This window comes from Lethenteron reissneri, chromosome 70 (genome assembly GCF_015708825.2).
Source record: "Lethenteron reissneri isolate LAM-NWPU_2019-01 chromosome 70, ASM1570882v1, whole genome shotgun sequence".
Classification (NCBI taxonomy): domain Eukaryota; kingdom Metazoa; phylum Chordata; class Hyperoartia; order Petromyzontiformes; family Petromyzontidae; genus Lethenteron; species Lethenteron reissneri.
This window is the reverse complement of record NC_083848.1, coordinates 4,282,000-4,293,089: the sequence shown is the minus strand read 5'-3', so window position 1 is coordinate 4,293,089 and position 11,090 is coordinate 4,282,000. Positions and strand designations below refer to the sequence as shown.

Below are 11,090 nucleotides of genomic sequence, written 5' to 3'. Positions count from 1 at the left end.
TCCTCGATAGTATAGTGGTTAGTATCCCCGCCTGTCACGCGGGAGACCGGGGTTCAATTCCCCGTCGGGGAGAGCTACACTTTTTAAAAATGTAATGGCCACTGGCTCTCATTGTTATTACAATTTAAAATGACTTGCTGTTCCCTTTTATCACGTTAATTTCACCAAACGTCAATCACCTGCTGCACTTAAAAGCCTGAACTTTTAAAGATGAATCCTTCATCATTTCAAGCTATTATTTACTGAGAACTATGAGTTTTTTTTATTATAAGTGCTGTTAATCACGAATTAGCCCCACTCTGACCGAGTCCTCGATAGGAACGTCGTTAGTTTCCCCACATGGAACGCGAGAGACCAGGGTTCAAATCCCCGTTGGGGAGAACTACTCTTTTAAAAATGTTTTGACCTCTGGCTCTCCTTATTGTTATTACTATTTGAAAGGACTTGCTCTTTACTTTAATCACGTGATTTTCCCTAATCGTTAGGTAACCTGCTGCTCTAACCAGCTTGAACTTTTAAAGATAAACCCCTCTTCATTTCAATCGGTAATATGCCGAGTATCGGGGTTGATTTCTACTTGTTATAATATCAGTCAATCTACAATCAGCCTCATTCAGAGCGAGTCCTCGATAGTATAGTGGTTAGTATCCCCGCCTGTCACGCGGGAGACCGGGGTTCAATTCCCCGTCGGGAAGAGCAACTCTTTTAAAAAAGAAAATGGCCACTGGCTCTCATTGTTATTACAATTTAAAATAACTTGCTTTTCACTTTATCACGCGATTTTAACCAAACCTTGAGTCACCTGCTGAACTTAAAAGCCTGAACTTTTAAAGATGAATCCTTCTTCATTTCAAACGATTATTTAATGAGTTTTAGAGTTTATTTCTAGTTATAATTTCTGTCAATCACAAATCTGCCCCACTCTGACCGAGTCCCCGATAGTAAAGTCGTTAGGTTCCCCACATGTAACGCGGGAGACCAGGGTTCAATTCCCCGTCGGGAAGAGCAACTCTTTTAAAAAAATGGCCACTGGCTCTCATTGTTATTACAATTTAAAATGACTTGCTGTTCACTTTATCACGCGATTTTAACCAAACCTTGAGTCACCTGCTGCACTTAAAAGCCTGAACTTTTAAAGATGAATCCTTCTTCATTTCAACGATTATTTAATGAGTATTAGAGTTTATTTCTAGTTATAATTTCTGTCAATCACAAATCTGCCCCACTCTGACCGAGTCCCCGATAGTAAAGTCGTTAGGTTCCCCACATGTAACGCGGGAGACCAGGGTTCAATTCCCCGTCGGGAAGAGCAACTCTTTTTTAAAAAATGGCCACTGGCTCTCATTGTTATTACAATTTAAAAGGACTTGCTCTTTACTTTAATCACGTGATTTTCCCTAATCGTTAGGTAACCTGCTGCTCTAACCAGCTTGAACTTTTAAAGATAAACCCCTCTTCATTTCAATCGGTAATATGCCGAGTATATGGGTTCATTTCTACTTCTTATAAGTTCAGCAATCTACAATCAGCCTCATTCTGAGCGAGTCCTCGATAGTATAGTGGTTAGTATCCCTGCCTGTCACGCGGGAGACCGGGTTTCAATTCCCCGTCGGGGAGAGCAACTCTTTTAAAAAGAAAATGGCCACTGGCTCTCATTGTTATTACAATTTAAAATTACTTGCTGTTCCCTTTTATCACGTTAATTTCACCGAACGTTGACTCACCTGCTGCACTCAAAAGCCTGAACTTTTAAAGATGAATCCTTCTTCATTTCAAGCTATTATTTACTGAGAATATGAGTTTTTTTTATTATAAGTGCTGTTAATCACGAATTAGCCCCACTCTGACCGAGTCCTCGATAGGAACGTCGTTAGTTTCCCCACATGGAACGCGAGAGACCAGGGTTCAAATCCCCGTTGGGGAGAACTACTCTTTTAAGAATGTTTTGGCCCTCTGGCTCTCCTTATTGTTATTACTATTTGAAAGGACTTGCTCTTACTTTAATCACGTGATTTTCCCTAATCGTTAGGTAACCTGCTGCTCTAACCAGCTTGAACTTTTAAAGATAAACCCCTCTTCATTTCAATCGGTAATATGCCGAGTATATGGGTTCATTTCTACTTGTTATAATATCAGTCAATCTACAATCAGCCTCATTCTGAGCGAGTCCTCGATAGTATAGTGGTTAGTATCCCCGCCTGTCACGCGGGAGACCGGGTTCAATTCCCCGTCGGGGAAGAGCAACTCTTTTAAAAAAGAAAATGGCCACTGGCTCTCATTGTTATTACAATTTAAAATACTTGCTGTTCACTTTATCACGCGATTTTAACCAAACCTTGAGTCACCTGCTGCACTTAAAAGCCTGAACTTTTAAAGATGAATCCTTCTTCATTTCAAACGATTATTTAATGAGTATTAGAGTTTATTTCTAGTTATAATTTCTGTCAATCACAAATCTGCCCCACTCTGACCGAGTCCCCGATAGTAAAGTCGTTAGGTTCCCCACATGTAACGCGGGAGACCAGGGTTCAATTCCCCGTCGGGAAGAGCAACTCTTTTTAAAAAAATGGCCACTGGCTCTCATTGTTATTACAATTTAAAATGACTTGCTGTTCACTTTTATCCCGTGATTTTCACCAAACGTTGAGTCACCTGCTGCACTTAAAAGCCTGAACTTTTAAAGATGAATCCTTCTTCATTTCAAACGATTATTTATTGAGTATTAGAGTTTATTTCTAGTTATAATTTCTGTCAATCACAAATCTGCCCCACTCTGACCGAGTCCCCGATAGTAAAGTCGTTAGGTTCCCCACATGTAACGCGGGAGACCAGGGTTCAATTCCCCGTCGGGAAGAGCAACTCTTTTTTAAAAAATGGCCACTGGCTCTCATTGCTATTACAATTTAAAATGACTTGCTGTTCACTTTTATCACATGATTTTCACCAAACGTTGAGTCACCTGCTGCTCTAACCAGCTTGAACTTTTAAAGATAAACCCCTCTTCATTTCAATCGGTAATATGCCGAGAATATGGGTTCATTTCTACTTTATAAGTCAGTCAATCTACAATCAGCCGCATTCTGAGCGAGTCCTCGATAGTATAGTGGTTAGTATCCCCACATGGAACGCGGGAGACCAGGGTTCAATTCCCCGTCGGGGAGAACTACTCTTTTAAGAATGTTTTGGCCTCTGGCTCTCCTTATTGTTATTACAATTTAAAAGGACTTGCTCTTTACTTTAATCACGTGATTTTCCCTAATCGTTAGGTAACCTGCTGCTCTAACCAGCTTGAACTTTTAAAGATAAACCCCTCTTCATTTCAATCGGTAATATGCCGAGTATATGGGTTCATTTCTACTTGTTATAATATCAGTCAATCTACAATCAGCCTCATTCTGAGCGAGTCCTCGATAGTATAGTGGTTAGTATCCCTGCCTGTCACGCGGGAGACCGGGGTTCAATTCCCCGTCGGGGAGAGCAACACTTTAAAAAAGAAAATGGCCACTGGCTCTCATTGTTATTACAATTTAAAATGACTTGCTGTTCACTTTATCACGCGATTTTAACCAAACCTTGAGTCACCTGCTGCACTTAAAAGCCTGAACTTTTAAAGATGAATCCTTCTTCATTTCAAACGATTATTTAATGAGTTTTAGAGTTTATTTCTAGTTATAATTTCTGTCAATCACAAATCTGCCCCACTCTGACCGAGTCCCCGATAGTAAAGTCGTTAGGTTCCCCGCATGTAACGCGGGAGACCAGGGTTCAATTCCCCGTCGGGAAGAGCAACTCTTTTTTAAAAAATGGCCACTGGCTCTCATTGTTATTACAATTTAAAAGGACTTGCTCTTGACTTTAATCACGTGATTTTCCCTAATCGTTAGGTTACCTGCTGCTCTAACCAGCTTGAACTTTTAAAGATAACCCCCTCTTCATTTCAATCGGTAATATGCCGAGTATCGGGGTTGATTTCTACTTGTTATAATATCAGTCAATCTAGAATCAGCTTGCATTCTGAGCGAGTCCTCGATAGTATAGTGGTTAGTATCCCCGCCTGTCACGCGGGAGACCGGGGTTCAATTCCCCGTCGGGGAGAGCTACACTTTTTAAAATGTTTAATGGCCACTGGCTCTCATTGTTATTACAATTTAAAATTACTTGCTGTTCCCTTTTATCACGTTAATTTCACCAAACGTGACTCACCTGCTGCACTCAAAAGCCTGAACTTTTAAAGATGAATCCTTCTCATTTCAAGCTATTATTTACTGAGAATATGAGTTTTTTTTATTATAAGTGCTGTCAATCACGAATTAGCCTCACTCTGACCGAGTCCTCGATAGTAACGTCGTTCGTTTCCCCACATGGAACGCGGAGACCAGGGTTCAATTCCCCGTCGGGGAGAACTACTCTTTTAAAATGTTTTGACCTCTGGCTCTCCTTATTGTTATTACTATTTGAAAGGACTTGCTCTTACTTAATCACGTGATTTTCCCTAATCGTTAGGTAACCTGCTGCTCTAACCAGCTTGAACTTTTAAAGATAAACCCCTCTTCATTTCAATCGGTAATATGCCGAGTATCGGGGTTGATTTCTACTTGTTATAATATCAGTCAATCTACAATCAGCCTCATTCATGAGCGAGTCCTCGATAGTATAGTGGTTAGTATCCCCGCCTGTCACGCGGGAGACCGGGGTTCATTTCCCCGTCGGGGAGAAGCAACTCTTTTAAAAAATAAAATGGCCACTGGCTCTCATTGTTATTACAATTTAAAATGACTTGCTGTTCACTTTTATCACGTGATTTTCACCAAACGTGAGTCACCTGCTGCACTTAAAAGCCTGAACTTTTAAAGATGAATCCTTCTTCATTTCAAACGATTATTTATTGAGTATTAGAGTTTATTTCTAGTTGTAATTTCTGTCAATCACAAATCTGCCCCACTCTGACCGAGTCCCCGATAGTAAAGTCGTTAGGTTCCCCACATGTAACGCGGGAGACCAGGGTTCAATTCCCCGTCGGGAAGAGCAACTCTTTTTTTAAAAATGGCCACTGGCTCTCATTGTTATTACAATTTAAATGACTTGCTCTTACTTTATCACGTGATTTTCCCTAATCGTTAGGTAACCTGCTGCTCTAACCAGCTTGAACTTTTAAAGATAAACCCCTCTTCATTTCAATCGGTAATATGCCGAGTATATGGGTTCATTTCTACTTGTTATAATATCAGTCAATCTACAATCAGCCTCATTCTGAGCGAGTCCTCGATAGTATAGTGGTTAGTATCCCTGCCTGTCACGCGGGAGACCGGGGTTCAATTTCCCCGTCGGGGAGAGCAACTCTTTTAAAAAAGAAAATGGCCACTGGCTCTCATTGTTATTACAATTTAAAATGACTTGCTGTTCACTTTATCACGCGATTTTAACCAAACCTTGAGTCACCTGCTGCACTTAAAAGCCTGAACTTTTAAAGATGAATCCTTCTTCATTTCAAACGATTATTTAATGAGTATTAGAGTTTATTTCTAGTTATAATTTCTGTCAATCACAATCTGCCCCACTCTGACCGAGTCCCCGATAGTAAAGTCGTTAGGTTCCCCACATGTAACGCGGGAGACCAGGGTTCAATTCCCCGTCGGGAAGAGCAACTCTTTTTAAAAAATGGCCACTGGCTCTCATTGTTATTACAATTTAAAAGCACCTGCTCTTTACTTTAATCACGTGATTTTCCCTAATCGTTAGGTAACCTGCTGCTCTAACCAGCTTGAACTTTTGAAGATAAACCCCTCTTCATTTCAATCGGTAATATGCCGAGTATCGGGGTTGATTTCTACTTGTTATAATATCAGTCAATCTACAATCAGCCTCATTCTGAGCGAGTCCTCGATAGTATAGTGGTTAGTATACCCGCCTGTCACGCGGGAGACCGGGGTTCAATTCCCCGTCGGGGAGAGCTACACTTTTTAAAATGTTTTGGCCACTGGCTCTCATTGTTATTACAATTTAAAATGACTTGCTGTTCCCTTTTATAACGTTAATTTCACCAAACGTCAAATCACCTGCTGCACTTAAAAGCCTTAACTTTTAAAGATGAATCCTTCATCATTTCAAGCTATTATTTACTGAGAATATGAGTTTTTTTGTTATAATTGCTGTCAATCACGAATTAGCCCCACTCTGACCGAGTCCTCGATAGTAACGTCGTTCGTTTCCCCACATGGAACGCGGGAGACCAGGGTTCAATTCCCCGTCGGGGAGAACTACTCTTTTAAAAATGTTTTGGCCTCTGGCTCTCCTTATTGTTATTACTATTTGAAAGGACTTGCTCTTGACTTTAATCACGTGATTTTCCCTAATCGTTAGGTAACCTGCTGCTCTAACCAGCTTGAACTTTTAAAGATAAACCCCTCTTCATTTCAATCGGTAATATGCCGAGTATATGGGTTCATTTCTACTTGTTATAATATCAGTCAATCTAGAATCAGTCGCATTCTGAGCGAGTCCTCGATAGTATAGTGGTTAGTATCCCCGCCTGTCACGCGGGAGACCGGGGTTCAATTCCCCGTCGGGGAGAGCTACACTTTTTAAAATGTTTTGGCCACTGGCTCTCATTGTTATTACAATTTAAAATCACTTGCTGTTCCCTTTTATAACGTTAATTTCACCAAACGTCAAATAACCTGCTGCACTCAAAAGCCTTAACTTTTAAAGATGAATCCTTCATCATTTCAAGCTATTATTTACTGAGAATATGAGTTTTTTTTGTTATAATTGCTGTCAATCACGAATTAGCCCCACTCTGACCGAGTCCTCGATAGGAACGTCGTTAGTTTCCCCACATGGAACGCGGGAGACCAGGGTTCAAATCCCCGTCAGGGAGAACTACTCTTTTAAAAAAGAAAATGGCCACTGGCTCTCATTGTTATAACAATTTAAATTGACTTGCTGTTCACTTTTATCACGTGATTTGCACCAAACGTTGTGTCACCTGCTGCCCTCAAAAGCCTGAACTTTTAAAGATTAATCCTTCTTCATTTCAAGCTATTATTTACTGAGAATATGAGTTTTTTTTGTTATAATTGCTGTCAATCACGAATTAGCCCCACTCTGACCGAGTCCTCGATAGTAACGTCGTTAGTCTCCCCACATGGAACGCGGGAGACCAGGGTTCAAATCCCCGTCGGGGAGAACTACTCTTTTAAAAATGTTTTGACCTCTGGCTCTCCTTATTGTTATTACTATTTGAAAGGACTTGCTCTTTAATCACGTGATTTTTCCTAATCGTTAGGTAACCTGCTGCTCTAACCAGCTTGAACTTTTAAAGATAAACCCCTCTTCATTTCAATCGGTAATATGCCGAGTATCGGGGTTGATTTCTACTTGTTATAATATCAGTCAATCTACAATCAGCCTCATTCTGCCGAGTCCTCGATAGTATAGTGGTTAGTATCCCTGCCTGTCATGCGGGAGACCGGGGTTCAATTCCCCATCGGGGAGAGCTACACTTTTTAAAATGTTTTGGCCACTGGCTCTCATCTTAAACAACTACGCTGGTTTGGTCGTCTGCGTGCGTATCTGGACGTTAATTTATTTACGGACCCGCCCAAACAGCTCGCTCTGATTCGATGAAAATAAAACAGCCGGCAAAAAGCCTCAGCTCACTTTGATTCGATAAAAAATAAATAATTAACACGCCCGGAAGAGAGCGATAGCATAGGTTTGGCAAGGTCTGCGCCGCAGTGCTGCAGTGCACTGTGGGCGCAGACCCTGCGCTGTGTGAGTGTGGTGTGTATTCAAGTGTGCGAATGGTAGTTACGCTAATATTACGTTTATTTATGTAAAAAATGGGTGCTGCGTGCTGCGATTAGTGGAGTCCCCAAACAACTTTACCTTACGAGTAGGCAGGGGTCGCTATACAGTAAGTCTTAGCGGACTGAGCTGGCAGCTTCACCTGCCGGGACCACGGCCAGTTGCGTAGCGCACCCCTACAGTTTCGCCCATGGGTCAATACCCCCATGGGGCAACCCAGCTGACTGTTTGATGGGTACAATGGGTACTTTTCGGTTTATCCGGCTTATTACCATTATTATGTATTGGACGTTGATCACGTCTCCATGGACGGCTTGCTGTCTACTTCGGTGTGTAATGTCAGATGTTGTGCATGCTGCTGCTGGTAAGGGCATGTGTTGCATAATATGCAGCATGTGTCCGCGTATCATGTTTGCACGGATGCAGTTGGCGTTACTGTACATTTATCATGTTTGGAGTCACAATCCATGCACTTTGAAATGTAATAAACGGTCTACAAAGGTTGCAGCCCGGCCCCCGCCGCTGTCACTCTCTGGCCGTTGCACAAGCCATATCGGAATTTGCGACATCGCTAAAACAATGAGTACAGTGTGACACCACCCGGGTAACTCCCGGGATCAAAATGGCCATTGGAAAGTGATCGCTTTATTGAGATGATTATGGTACTACACAGGGTATTGTGCACCGGTTCAGGAGGAGGAGAGGTCTGGATTTCTAAGTCTCACAGTACCCGGTAAGAAGCGCGGGTGGGGGATGCCCTCCACTGGGGTACAAATTCTGTCATTATTAGTATACGATCATGCAATGTTTCTATCTGCAAGCTGTCATAACTGAAACGATCTCCGTTATTGTTCGATGAGAAATGGAGTGACCCACACCTCCTGATACCATATGTGAGGAACCCAAAAATCTGATGCATGCGTAAAACACCCACAATGGGAATACGTAAACGTATAAACCACCAACAAAATACATTTTACTATAAGAAAACAATGTTGGCCCCATAACGGCATCTGTCTGTGTGTGTACATACAGACGGTGGATGCAGGGGCCAACCTGTGTGCGATCGGAACGGTGCAATTGCTGACCAATGTCACTGTGGATGGCGCACACGCTGACGCACACCGGAGAGTGTCTTTGCGATGCAAGGCATGGTGGATGGTGGAGCGCATATGGATGGTGCGTTACGAATAAAATAAAACAAAACAAACCGCTGGAAGCAGCCATGCGAGCAGGCTACCTTGAGAGCGATCGCGAATGGATTGCGTGTCTGGAAAAACACTCGCTCTTTCAGATGCCGTACCAGCTTCGTCAACTCTTCGCTACCATTCTGCGTACCAGTACCGCCAGCTGACCAACAAAGAAGAAATGGTAAATCTTCTTGGTTCTTTCGGTAAAGTCACGTAGAAGGGGAAGTAATAAATATAATAATAATAATAATAAAACATAATAAATATTTCTCACGACGTTTTGGCCACACGCAAGCAGCCGTCCTCAGGTGAAAACCAGGTCTGTCGAGGCGACAGCGTCTGAATGAAACAGCACACGTTCTTGGAGCATATATAAGCTGGGTTGGAAGGGGGAAAAGGGCGCCTTGACAAAATAATTTGCATATCAAGAGGAATTTAGATATTTATGGGAAATGTAGGTATGTGATTAGTACTACTTATGCCCGTGCATTATGCAGGATTAGCAGCATCAAAGGCAGGGGATATGGGAAATGCAGGTCTGTGATTAGTACTAATTATGCCCGTGCATTATGCAGGATTAGCAGCATCAAAGGGAGGGGATATGGGAAATGCAGGTATTTGATTAGTACTACTTATACCCGTGCATTATGCAGGATTAGCAGCATCAAAGAAAATAAAATAAATGGTAAAGTTCAAGACCCTTCACAGCCTCACGAGTTCCTCACGGCAGGTGGGATGGCTCTGTCGGACTTTGACGACCTCCCGCAGCTTTCCGAGTACCCACACTTGGTCTTGGACTCGCTTCTTGAGAACAACCATATCCGCCGCGAATTGGACACGAAGGACTTCCCATTTCGACTTCGGCGCAAACAGTTCCCCATTGTCCCAGCCTTCGCGATGACCATCAACAAGGCGCAAGGGCAAACTGTTCACAACCTGGGATTATATCTACCAACGCCATGCTTCTCGCACGGCCAACTGTACGTGGCACTATCGCGAGTCACGGCAAGATCCAACATCAAGGCGCTTATTGAGGGACCTGACGACGAGGAGGAAGACGGAGTGTACACGAAGAATATCCTGTATCGCCATATATTTCAATAGGTTGCATTCTATATTTGAATAAGTTGCATTCTTTAATATTGTCGATTGAGCATCTCATAAAAATACATATAACCTCACAAAAATAAACATAAAACAATCACCAAAACATATCTATTGTGTCCAGCCACTTTCAACTCCCCACCAACCAAGCATATACACACCGCCCGCGAAGCGGGCGGCGACTGCTAGTTGTTATTACAATTGAAAATGACTTGCTGTTCACTTTTATCCCGTGATTTTCACCAAACGTTGAGTCACCTGCTGCACTTAAAAGCCTGAACTTTTAAAGATGAATCCTTCTTCATTTCAAACGATTATTTAATGAGTATTAGAGTTTATTTCTAGTTATAATTTCTGTCAATCACAAATCTGTCCCACTCTGACCGAGTCCCCGATAGTAAAGTCGTTAGGTTCCCCACGTGTAACGCGGGAGACCAGGGTTCAATTCCCCGTCGGGAAGAGCAACTCTTTTTTAAAAATGGCCACTGGCTCTCATTGTTATTACAATTTAAAAGGACTTGCTCTTGACTTTAATCACGTGATTTTCCCTAATCGTTAGGTAACCTGCTGCTCTAACCAGCTTGAACTTTTAAAGATAAACCCCTCTTCATTTCAATCGGTAATATGCCGAGTATATGGGTTCATTTCTACTTGTTATAATATCAGTCAATCTACAATCAGCCTCATTCTGAGCGAGTCCTCGATGGTATAGTGGTTAGTATCCCCGCCTGTCACGTGGGAGACCGGGGTTCAATTCCCCGTCGGGGAGAGCTACACTTTTTAAAATGTTTTGGCCACTGGCTCTCATTGTTATTACAATTTAAAATCACTTGCTGTTCCCTTTTATAACGTTAATTTCACCAAACGTCAAATCACCTGCTGCACTCAAAAGCCTTAACTTTTAAAGATGAATCCTTCATTATTTCAAGCTATTATTTACTGAGAATATGAGGTTTTTTTGTTATAATTGCTGTCAATCACGAAATAGCC

General features: G+C 42.1%; 4 non-coding genes across 4 annotated transcripts; all 4 read left to right on the top strand.

Annotated features, from left to right (window-relative positions):
• TRNAD-GUC (transfer RNA aspartic acid (anticodon GUC)) lies at nt 1-72 on the top strand. The gene has a single exon. It is a non-coding gene; the product is annotated as a tRNA-Asp (tRNA).
• Nucleotides 73-4,023: 3,951 nt separating this feature from the next.
• Nucleotides 4,024-4,095, top strand: TRNAD-GUC (transfer RNA aspartic acid (anticodon GUC)). Its single transcript has one exon. It is a non-coding gene; the product is annotated as a tRNA-Asp (tRNA).
• A 1,782-nt stretch (nt 4,096-5,877) lies between these two features.
• Nucleotides 5,878-5,949, top strand: TRNAD-GUC (transfer RNA aspartic acid (anticodon GUC)). Its single transcript has one exon. It is a non-coding gene; the product is annotated as a tRNA-Asp (tRNA).
• Nucleotides 5,950-6,498: 549 nt separating this feature from the next.
• TRNAD-GUC (transfer RNA aspartic acid (anticodon GUC)) lies at nt 6,499-6,570 on the top strand. The gene has a single exon. It is a non-coding gene; the product is annotated as a tRNA-Asp (tRNA).
• The last annotated feature ends 4,520 nt before the right edge of the window (nt 6,571-11,090 follow it).